Below are 10,353 nucleotides of genomic sequence, written 5' to 3' on the forward strand. Positions count from 1 at the left end.
GGAGTCCACTTCATGCTTTCCTCCTCTAGTAGTCTTGCGAGGTCTACTATATTGTGAGTTATGGACCGCCATTTCCTCAATTTTGTTCCATGTTTGATTGTCATCAACTTCGGTGAACATTCCATTTGATCCTATGTTGAGAATGTTCCTTGAATCTTCATATAAACCATTCCAAAAATTTTGTTCCAAGAACCATTCGCTAAGTCCATGGTGAGGACATGAGCGACAAATTCCCTTGAACCGCTCCCAAGCTTCATACAAATATTCTTCATCCCTTTGCTTAAAACCCGTAGTAAGAGCTCTTAGCATGTTAGTCTTTTCCGGTGGGTAGAATTTTTTGTAGAAAGCTAGAGCCAACTTCTTCCAAGAATCTATTCCGAGAGTGGCCTTGTCAAGGCCCTTCAACCATTGTTTCGCGGTGCCGATTAGAGAAAAAGGAAATAAGACCCATCGAATTTGGTCTTGAGTCACACCGGTTTGAGAGATCGCATCACAATAGTCGCAAAAGGTTTCCATATGATAATGAGGGTCTTCACTAGGCATCCCCCCAAATTGGCTCCTTTCGACTAATTGGATAAAGGCGGATTTGGCAATAAAATTTCCGGTTAGATGTTGTGGTGTAGGAGTACCATTGGGTAGGTTCTCCTCGGTGGGTACGGAATGTGATGAGAATTTAGGCATTGTAGGTTGATTTTGTGGGGTATTGTGTAATGGGTTCTCCTCTCCTTCTCTTGCAAAAGGGTTGATGAACTCAATAGTTGGTTGAACAACCTCACTAATACCTCTCAAATTCCTCCTAGCAAATCTCCTATTGTTCGTCAAGGTTCTTTAAATTTCACGGTCAAAAGGTAACAAATCACCTTGTGACCTTCTAGACATGCAAAATATCAAACAACTCGAAAACAATTAGAACAAACCTTGAGGAGTTTTACTTCCCCAAGGCGAAGAAAGACACAACTAATAACAATAAAAGGAAATCTAAATCAAGTAAACACCGTCCCCGGCAACGGCGCCATTTTTGATCGGTCCGTTTCGTATTCACAATTTAAGGTGTGGTCGCTGGGTCACGTCCGAATCAAAACACAATTTATAGCTTCACAAACAACTCTACAATTAGTAAAGAGGCAAGTAAAGGTCGGATCCCAAGGGACGGGTATTGAAATAAGATTTCTATTGCAACTAGTGGTGTCTTAGGGGTGTCACAAATTGGGTTGATGTAGAAGGTCACTAAACTAAAATATCAATGGAAATAAACAAGCAAGATGAATTAAAGGGTTGTAAACAATTGATTAAAAACCACTAGGGTGTCATGGGGTCATAGGGGAATCATGGGAATTGATCATACAAACATGTTCTCAAATTATAAGCAAGCAATTATTGTTGTGATGGATTGAGTTGGGTTATATCTTACAATCCTAGGAAAGTTTGGGTTCCGGAGCCGAATCGATTAGATTGTACAACGCCTACAAGTCGACTTAGTCTTCCCTACTCAACAACATGCATGGTCTAATGAGACTCGAGTTGGGTTATGTCTTACAAGTCTCATTGAAAAGATAGGAGATGGTGGTAAATGCAAGGATTCATAGGCTTAGCATTTAATCAAATATAACCATGTGCATGAGTTGAGATTAAAACAAGCAAGCAAATAAAACATGAAAGCATATTAATTTAAGCATGAATCATTCCTCATGTTGGTTTCCCCTAATCACCCATTTCCCCTAGCTAAGAGACTACTCACTCATTATCATGTTGATCATGCTAGCAAGGTTGTCAATCATACCAACAAAATGAAACATGATGAATAAATGAAAGTAATTAACAATAATTAAAAAGGGATTAAGATAATTATACTTACTAATGATTCCAATAATAAAGCAAAGATAAAAGAAGTACTTGATGCTTGATTGAGAGGTTGTCAATCTTCCAATAATAACCCAAATAATCTTCAATTACCCAAAATAAAGGATGAACAAAAGAGAGATTAAGAAAATAAAACTTGTATTAGAACTTGATTAATTGTTGATTACAAAATTAAAGAGAGAATTGATTGGTATTAACTACTCTAAGAATTGATAAGAAGAACATGCTCTTCTAATTAGACTAATGGGGTATTTATAGTGAAGATTAGGGGGATGCATTAGGGTTAACTAAGGGCTAAACTAGTAATTACACTTTTTAGATTGAGCAGGGAGGAGCCGGTATTTTTCGAAGGAAGGGCTTCTTTCTTTATAGCTTGGAGAAGACGAAATTGCGCTGTAGAGGAATCCGAGCGGATTAGTGTCGGGACGGGCGGATTCTGGCGGTGGAACACGAGCGGCTTTGGAGGAATCCGGGCGGATTGTGGCAGTGCTAACCCGAGCGTCTTGGGATGAAACTGCACGAATTGTGCAGGTGGAGGACGGCCGGATTGTAGTCAATCCGCACGGATTGTTCTTCAGCAAGATTTCTTCTTCTTTTCTTCCCTTTTCTTCATAAATTCCTTGGGGATTTCCTTGGGGACTCAAGGATCCTTTCTCAACATTGCTCATCTACTATAATATGTACAAATGCCTTCTAATCTTGTCTCTCCTTGATGCTTGGTCATTGTATTCGATCAATTTAGTCTCATTTTGCCATGAAAATGCAAGATTCTTACTCCTTTCCTACCAAGGGATCAAAATCACAAAGAATATGCAAAACAAAGAACTAAAGATAAGAAATGACCCAAATATGCACTAAAAAGCATGGGAACAAGGCTAATTCGGGGGCTAAATATGCGCTAATTATGGTCACATCAGTGTTCTTGAACTTAGGAAAGAAACAACTGATTATTGTTTTCTTGACGATGATGAGGACCTCCGAGATTCGTAAGTACTCTTTTTATTTTTGAATTGTTATGGACATATGGTTTTACTGTAACACTGTTACTGTGGTACCTTTAACTGTTGTTACAGTAACACTATTACTCTATAAAAATGGTATTCTGACACGAACTTCTCGTTGTCCAACAGGGAAAAGCTTGTCTCGTATGGGAAGAACCCCTTCATTTTTAGAGAAGATTTAATTTCATTGGTTCCTGTTGAGCTTATTTATACAATGGTGATTGAATATTGGGCAATGTTGGTCAATGACCTTATCTTCCGAAAGGTAGCAAGTGATACACCATCAAGAATATTCATGGAATTAGCTCAATCTGTATGTTACTATAAAAAATAAATGTTTATTAATATTATGTTTGTCTATTGTTATGCGCTATCGTTATTGACTTTTATGTTCATATTTGTTTTTGAAGGGGCCATTAGAAGGTTTGCTTCGTCCAAAACCTAATCCTAAGAGAGATTTTGAAGCTAAAGTTGTGCATACCTTCAAATATTGGGTCAAATACTGCAAGAATCCACTTAATTTTGGTTCTGATATGGTAAGAACATTACTGTTATTTTTTAATGTTCTATAAGTAGAGTGTATATATATATATATATATATATATATATATATATATATATATATATATATATATATATATATATGATATGTTTGACAATTATTTCTGCTTAATTGCAAATATTCATTCCGCTCATTCTGGAGAGACACTTCTTCTGTGCTTGTATAATTTTTTTGTCGAAAAGGATTGACTACCTCGACAACAAACTGTTTTATATCAGATCGCGAAAAACAAAAATGACAAGGAATGCCGTAAGTCTCCTCTACTTATATATTATCAGCTTTTCATATATAATAATATTTTTAACTTCCATTATAGTAACAATGTTACATTTTCATATAGGCAACTATCATGGGAAATTGATGGTGCAGATGGGTGTTGAAAAAGGATCTTAGGTGTTGAATTACCCACTTAAGAACGTGAAAAATGTGGATTGTGGGGTTTTCATAATGCTGCATATGGCGTTCCACACGGGAAGTGTATTTGAATGTGGGTTGATTGATGCACAGAAAAGAATTTTGTACCGGGCTGAAATTTGTGCAACACTTGTTCGAAGTGATTTAAACGCAGAAAGAACAGAGGTCCTAAAAGAATCTCAGAATTTAGGGAAAAAAGGGAACAGTTGAAGGATAGCTAGTGGAAAAAAGAAAGGAGGAAGAGAAAAAAAAGGAAAGAGGAAGAGCAAAAAAATAAAGAGGCAAAGGGAAAAAGAAAGGAGGATGAGTCAGTGGAAGTAAAGGCGAAGGTGGTGAGAATGAAGTCCGTTGCTCACAAGCAACCCAAAACGGTAATTACTCCTAAAGAAATTGATCAAGATGAGGTGAGAATAATAAAATTTTGCGAAGATGATGCAATTGTAATACCCGTCCTTTTAGGGACCCGTTGACTGACCTTAGACACTTATCTTAACCTTCGGAAACCTTACGAGTGATGACTTGTGACGATGTGAGCTTTGGTTTGTGTGTTACTCGATCTAGCGGAGGCTACTGGATCGAGTAGCTTGGTGGCTCGATCGAGTAGAGGTCACTCGATCGAGTAAGTTGGTTACTCGATCGAGTAACGGGTTTGCAGCGGGGAATTATAAATCGTTAATTATGAAACCCCAAATCATTTTCTCTACCTTCTTCCTAAACCTAAATGCCGTCACCTCTCTTCTCCTTCACCATGGTTCACCTCCTTGATGCCTTTGTGAGTGAGAATGCCTTAGGGATAAGATGCTTGAGTCGGGTAGCGGTCTTGACGCCGGATTGCTGTGTAATAGGTATGTCGTCATCATCATCATCATCGTCTTCTTTGTTTTCAGTTAGGTTTATAGTCGTAGTAATAGATGGTTGTGATGGTTGTATAGGTGGTGTTCATGGTTGATGGGTATCTTGTGATCGGACGCGGTATCGCTGCGGTTTGCTAAAGGTAGGTTCGTCTACTAAGTACTGTGGATTGTCTATAGAGTCTGTTGATGTTGTTTGGTTGGTTTAGTGTCGGTATTGCTGGTTGGTTATGGTAGTTGATCAGTCTTGTGTTTGTTTGATAGTTGGTGATTGTTGTCTGTACAGCTGATTGTGGTTGTTTGTCTGTGGTTCACGCCCTTAATTTGCCCTCTGTGGAACCCGCCACACGAGGGATGTGCACATTAAGGAACATGGGTTTATCGCTCGGATAGATGAGGGGGCTTAGGTGGGAACGGCTGCGGTCCGCCACTGGCAGGACTGGATCTTTGGGCAGTCAGAGGTGTGTGGTTGGTTGGAGGAGGTGTGGTGTGTGTGCTGTTGTACTTGTGTTGTGTCTGCTTTTGTGTGTCTGTTATCTCAGTCACTGACCTTGTGTGGTTTTGTTGTGTTGTCTGTTTGTGTTGTGTCTGCCGTGATCTACTATGGTGAGCAGTCAGTCTTAACAGGTTGATGTTGGATCATAGTTAGGTGCTTGGAGGGACGAGTATACCACGAGTCATGCTAAAGATAGTTTCACATAGCTGATAGTAGTCTTGAGTTGTATCTTTTATATCGCCAGTCGGTTGTTAATAACTTGTAATATAATATGAGCGTTCTTTTATCGACATTTGATTATTACTATCCTCGGGCAACCGAGATGGTAACGCCCTTATTTGCTAAGGAAGGTCTTGTTAAAGCTCCTTGGTAGACGGGGGTGTTACAACAATGGGTTGTTCTTTAGGTTATTCGCCTACTGACAGTGATTTGTTCCTAGTCTCTGAATTTATGAATGCAAATAAGAAACTATTGTCCACCACATCTAATCTGAGAAGGAGGTGCTTGATTATGGGTTCCTTGATGATGTCAACTTCGATAAAAGGTAAAATGTGACATTGTTACTATAACAGTGTTACTGTAACATTATTACTATAAAAGCTCTTGAATTTCATTATCTGACTATAAAGGCACATCCAACGGTTGTAGCAAACCTCCGGGTCTCTTATGCTCAATCTTCACTTATTGACAAGTGAGGCATTTTCCAACATAAGTCACAATGTCATTCTTCATGTTAGGCCACCAAAATTGAAGCTTCAGATCCTTATACATCTTGTCTCCTCCAAGATGGATTAAATAAGGGGATAGATGAGCTTCATCAAGGACTCTCTTTCACAAGTCAACGGCATCGGGAACATACACGCAGCTTTGGTAGCAAAGATAACCACTAGCATCAATCTCACAATCTTTGGCTTTCCCTTCAAGAAGCTTGGCTTGAAATCTTTTGAAAGTAGAACCATCCACTAGGTTATCACGAATCTCACAAAGAAGGATGGGTTCGGAAACCATAGCACCAAGGTAATCAAAACCACTCTCCACTAGTTGCAAAATTAACTTGCCAAACTCGGTACAAAGGTCATCGGGAAGCACACGGATAGCACTCAAGGAATGAGTTGACATTCTACTAAAAGCATTGGCAACCACATTTGCCTTTCCTTCATGGTACAACAATTCCACATCGTAGTCATTCAATAACTCTAACCATCATCGTTGTCTCATATTCAACTCTTTTTGGGTGAAAATATACCTCAAACTCTTATGATCGGTGTAGATACGACAATGAACTACATTGAGGTAATGTCTCTACATCTTTAAGGCATGAACGACGGCGGCTAACTCAAGATCGTGAGTGGGGTAGTTCACTTCATGAACTATTAATTGTCACGAAGCATAAGCAGCAACTCTCCTATTTTTCATAAGAACACAACCTAAACCCATCTTAGAAGCATCACAAAACACATCAAACTCTACTCCATCCTCGGGTAAGGTCAAAACGGGAGCGGTAGTCAACCTTCTCTTAAACTCTTGGAACGCTTCCTCACAAGCTTCGGTGCATAAGAACTTGGTCTCTTTCTTCAAAAGTTGTGTCATCGGTCTAACAAGCTTAGAAAAATCCTTCACAAAGCGACGGTAATAACCCGCCAAACCCAAGAAACTACGGATCTTGCCAACATTGGTCATGCTTTTTCATTCCATCACGGCTTCAATCTTTGAAGGGTCCACCATAACACCTTCCTTGGGTATCACATGACCAAGAAAAGACACCTTAGATAACCAAAATTCACACTTGGAGAATTTGGCAAACCACTTTTGACGACGAAGAACCTCCAAGATAGTATGAAGATGATCGGCATGCTCTTCCTCGGACTTGGAAAAGATGAGAATATCGTCGATGAAGACCACAACACACTTGTCCAAGAACTCACTAAAAGTTCGGTTCATTTGGTCCATGAAGATAGCGGGAGCATTGGTTAATCCAAAGGGCATCACCTTAAACTCATAATGTCCATATCTCATGCTAAAGGCTGTGTTTGGAATATCGGAATCACGAACGGGGATTTGATGATAACCGAATCTCAAATCAATCTTGGAAAAAGTAGAGGCACCTTTGAGTTGATCGAACAAATCTTCAATCCTTGGTAGAGGATACTTGTTCTTGATAGTAACAAGGTTGAGCTCACGATAATCAATACAAAGTCTCATGGATCCATCTTTCTTTTTCACAAAGAGAACGGCAGCACCCCAAGGTGAGGCACTAGGTTGAATAAATCCTTTCTCAATCATCTCATCAAGTTTCTTACTTAACTCCTTAAGTTCAGTTGGCGCCATACGGTAGGGAGCTTTAGCAATCGGTCTGGTTCCGGGCACAAGTTCGACAGCAAACTCTACATCTCGCTCGGGAGATATTCCGGGCAACTCCTCGAGAAAAACATCGGTGAATTCACAAATCACGGGCACTTCTTCAAGTTTCGGCAAGGAAGAAGAGGTAGAAGCCACCAGACACATTAATACTTGGTAACCTTTCCTCTCCATACTCATCAACTTCAAAGCGGAAATCAACTTTACACCTTCTTGGGAACAGGCTCTTTTATATGATACACGGGTGCCTAGCGGGCTTTTGAGGCGAATCTTTTGTTCTCTACACTAGAATCTTGCATCATACTTGGATAACCAATTCATACCCAAAATTACATCGAATTCCTCAAGGGGAAAACGAAGTAGGTTAGCGGGAAAAAGAGTTCCCGAAATTAAAATAGGGACATCGGAAAAAGAATAGGAACCTGGAATGACCTCTCCCGATAGTAAGGATATAGGGGTATCCTCAGTAGGTATAGGCTCAAGAGCTAACTTTTCCGAAAACATAGATGAAATAAAAGATAAAGATGCACCGGTGTCGAAAAGAATAAGGCATGGTTGATCAAAAATTGAGAACATACCCGTAATGATGTCGGGATGAGCGGCGGCTTCGGCTCGACTCATGACATAGATGGTTCCTCTTGGCTTGGCTTTTGGAGCTTGAGTGGAAGAAGAAGTAGTGTAAGTGATGCGTGTCATTTATATGATGTTTTACACCCTATTTTACACGCATTTCAGAGCTCAATTGTGTAGTTTAAGGCTACTATTTGCCCCGTTTCGTCTACTTTCGTATTTTATTGTAATATTGAAGATTTATGCGGAAATGAGTAGATAATTGAGAGCTAAATCCGTCCCCGAGTATCCTGCATTGCATTTGACGTGAAGTATTTACTCAAGGAACAAGCTTGGTGCGCACTTCGACGCGCGAAAGACAAATCCACGAGAGGTTAAAAGTCAAGTATCAGCTACCTCGGTCGATCGACCGCTGTCCTTAGTCGATCGACCAGCCTACGACTTCCAGGAACTACTCTACACTGCAGTCCAGTCGATTGACCGCTACCTTTGGTCGATCGACCAAGCCGCTATCTCAGACGTGAATTAAAAGATCGAGGAATAGCAAGCCTGTAGTAGTTAGGTTTTTGCAATAAGAACTACGTTGTATTCTATATAACGTATGCTAGGTTTGGAGAACAGGGATTCAGTTTTTATCAGTTTTATGATCAGAAATTCTTTAGGGTTCATAGCTTAGAATAATTTCCTTCAATAAAGTTCTTTCGCATTCGGTTTGATCTTTCCTCTACAATTCCTATACGCGGTATTCTTCTGTTCTAATATTTCGTTTTATTACTTTCATTCGTAATATAGAATTACTAAGATAGATCCCCCGAAGCCAATTTATTGTTCTATGTTAATCGTTCGTTTAATCAATTTAATCATGAATTCAGTAGTTAATTTCGTTAATTTTATTGTTGTTATCATTCCTAGTATGAGTAGCTAATTTCATCGTGCTAGGATGTAGGGGAACTGTAGGATTAGGCGGCATTAGATTGTAGACCCTAAATCGCACGCCGGTCGATCGACCGGGTTCCCTAGTCGATCGACTGGCCACATGAGCTATATTTCATTTTAATTGTTTTAATTGTTATTTTTGACGAATCGAATGCATGCGACTAGTTGAATGCTTAGTATATGACTGACCCATTAGATCGAAAGATAGGGAAAGTTGTTAGACTACCAATTAAAATGACTAAACTATGCTAAGATCGAAAGATAGGTAAAGTTTAGAATCTTTAGTCACTTTTCAGGAGGAGAGTCAGTACTAGTGATATTAGGGAACCGTAGCGAGATCGAAAGATGCTACTTGTTAAGAGTGGACCGAGAGGACCTCTTGTTTTCTCGACCCATGTGATTTGTTTTAGACCTACCTAGCTGCTGTCGCTGAAACTACAGTGAACCGACCATCTTAGTACCCCTTTTTATATTTGATTTTATACATTTCTTTAGTTTATCATTCATCAGTTATAGACCAATTCAATCAAACCCCCACATCATTGTTACCTTGGACTGAATTTAGACAACTAATAATTACATCTGCCTCTCTGTGGTTCGACCCTGTTACCACTAGCTTCTGTTAGTTTTAATAGGTTTATAAATATTATTTTTGGTACTCACAACGACGGGTATCAAATTTTGGCGCCGTTGTCGGGGAGGCAATTGTTCTAATTTTTAGTTGTTTTATTTTAGTCTGTTTCTTAGTTTAAGGGACATTCATTCCTTAAACTATTCTCATATTCTTTTTGTAGTTTGTTCTTATACGCATGTCACAGGGTGGTGAATTAGTACCTTTCAATCCTGAGATTGAGAAGACCTTGCGTGAGTTGAGACGATCATCTAGAGTACTGCCGACAGAGGAAGAGCTGAGTACTCTGTCTAGTTACTACGAGAACGAGCTATACGAGGGCGATCCACCTTCATCACCCATTTCCACTTCTTCAGCAGAGACAGTCACATCTCCAAAATTTCCAGTCATGGCCGAAGAAGCGAGTATAGCCAGTCACTCAGAGCTGACAGCTGCAAATCTATATAAGGAGTTCGAATTACCGGGGGCTGATAGAAAATTCGAACCGAAGCCTGCTTATATCAACTTGGTTGAGAGAAACCAATTCGGGGGTGCTGCAAATGAAGATGCACCTAAGATATTTATTGATTCTTGCTGCTCTATACCCCCACCAACCAGTGTGACCCAGGACCAGATAAAGGAGACTATGTTTATATTCTCACTCCGCGATGCTGCAAGGGAGTGGTACAGAGATC

At 39.7% G+C, this 10,353-nt stretch overlaps 1 non-coding gene across 1 annotated transcript; it reads left to right on the plus strand.

Moving 5' to 3' along the window:
* The first annotated feature begins 202 nt into the window (after positions 1-202).
* On the plus strand, positions 203-309 carry LOC141635055 (small nucleolar RNA R71). The gene has a single exon (XR_012539762.1). It is a non-coding gene; the product is annotated as a small nucleolar RNA R71 (small nucleolar RNA).
* The last annotated feature ends 10,044 nt before the right edge of the window (positions 310-10,353 follow it).

This window comes from Silene latifolia, chromosome Y, assembly GCF_048544455.1.
Source record: "Silene latifolia isolate original U9 population chromosome Y, ASM4854445v1, whole genome shotgun sequence".
Lineage (NCBI taxonomy): Eukaryota > Viridiplantae > Streptophyta > Magnoliopsida > Caryophyllales > Caryophyllaceae > Silene > Silene latifolia.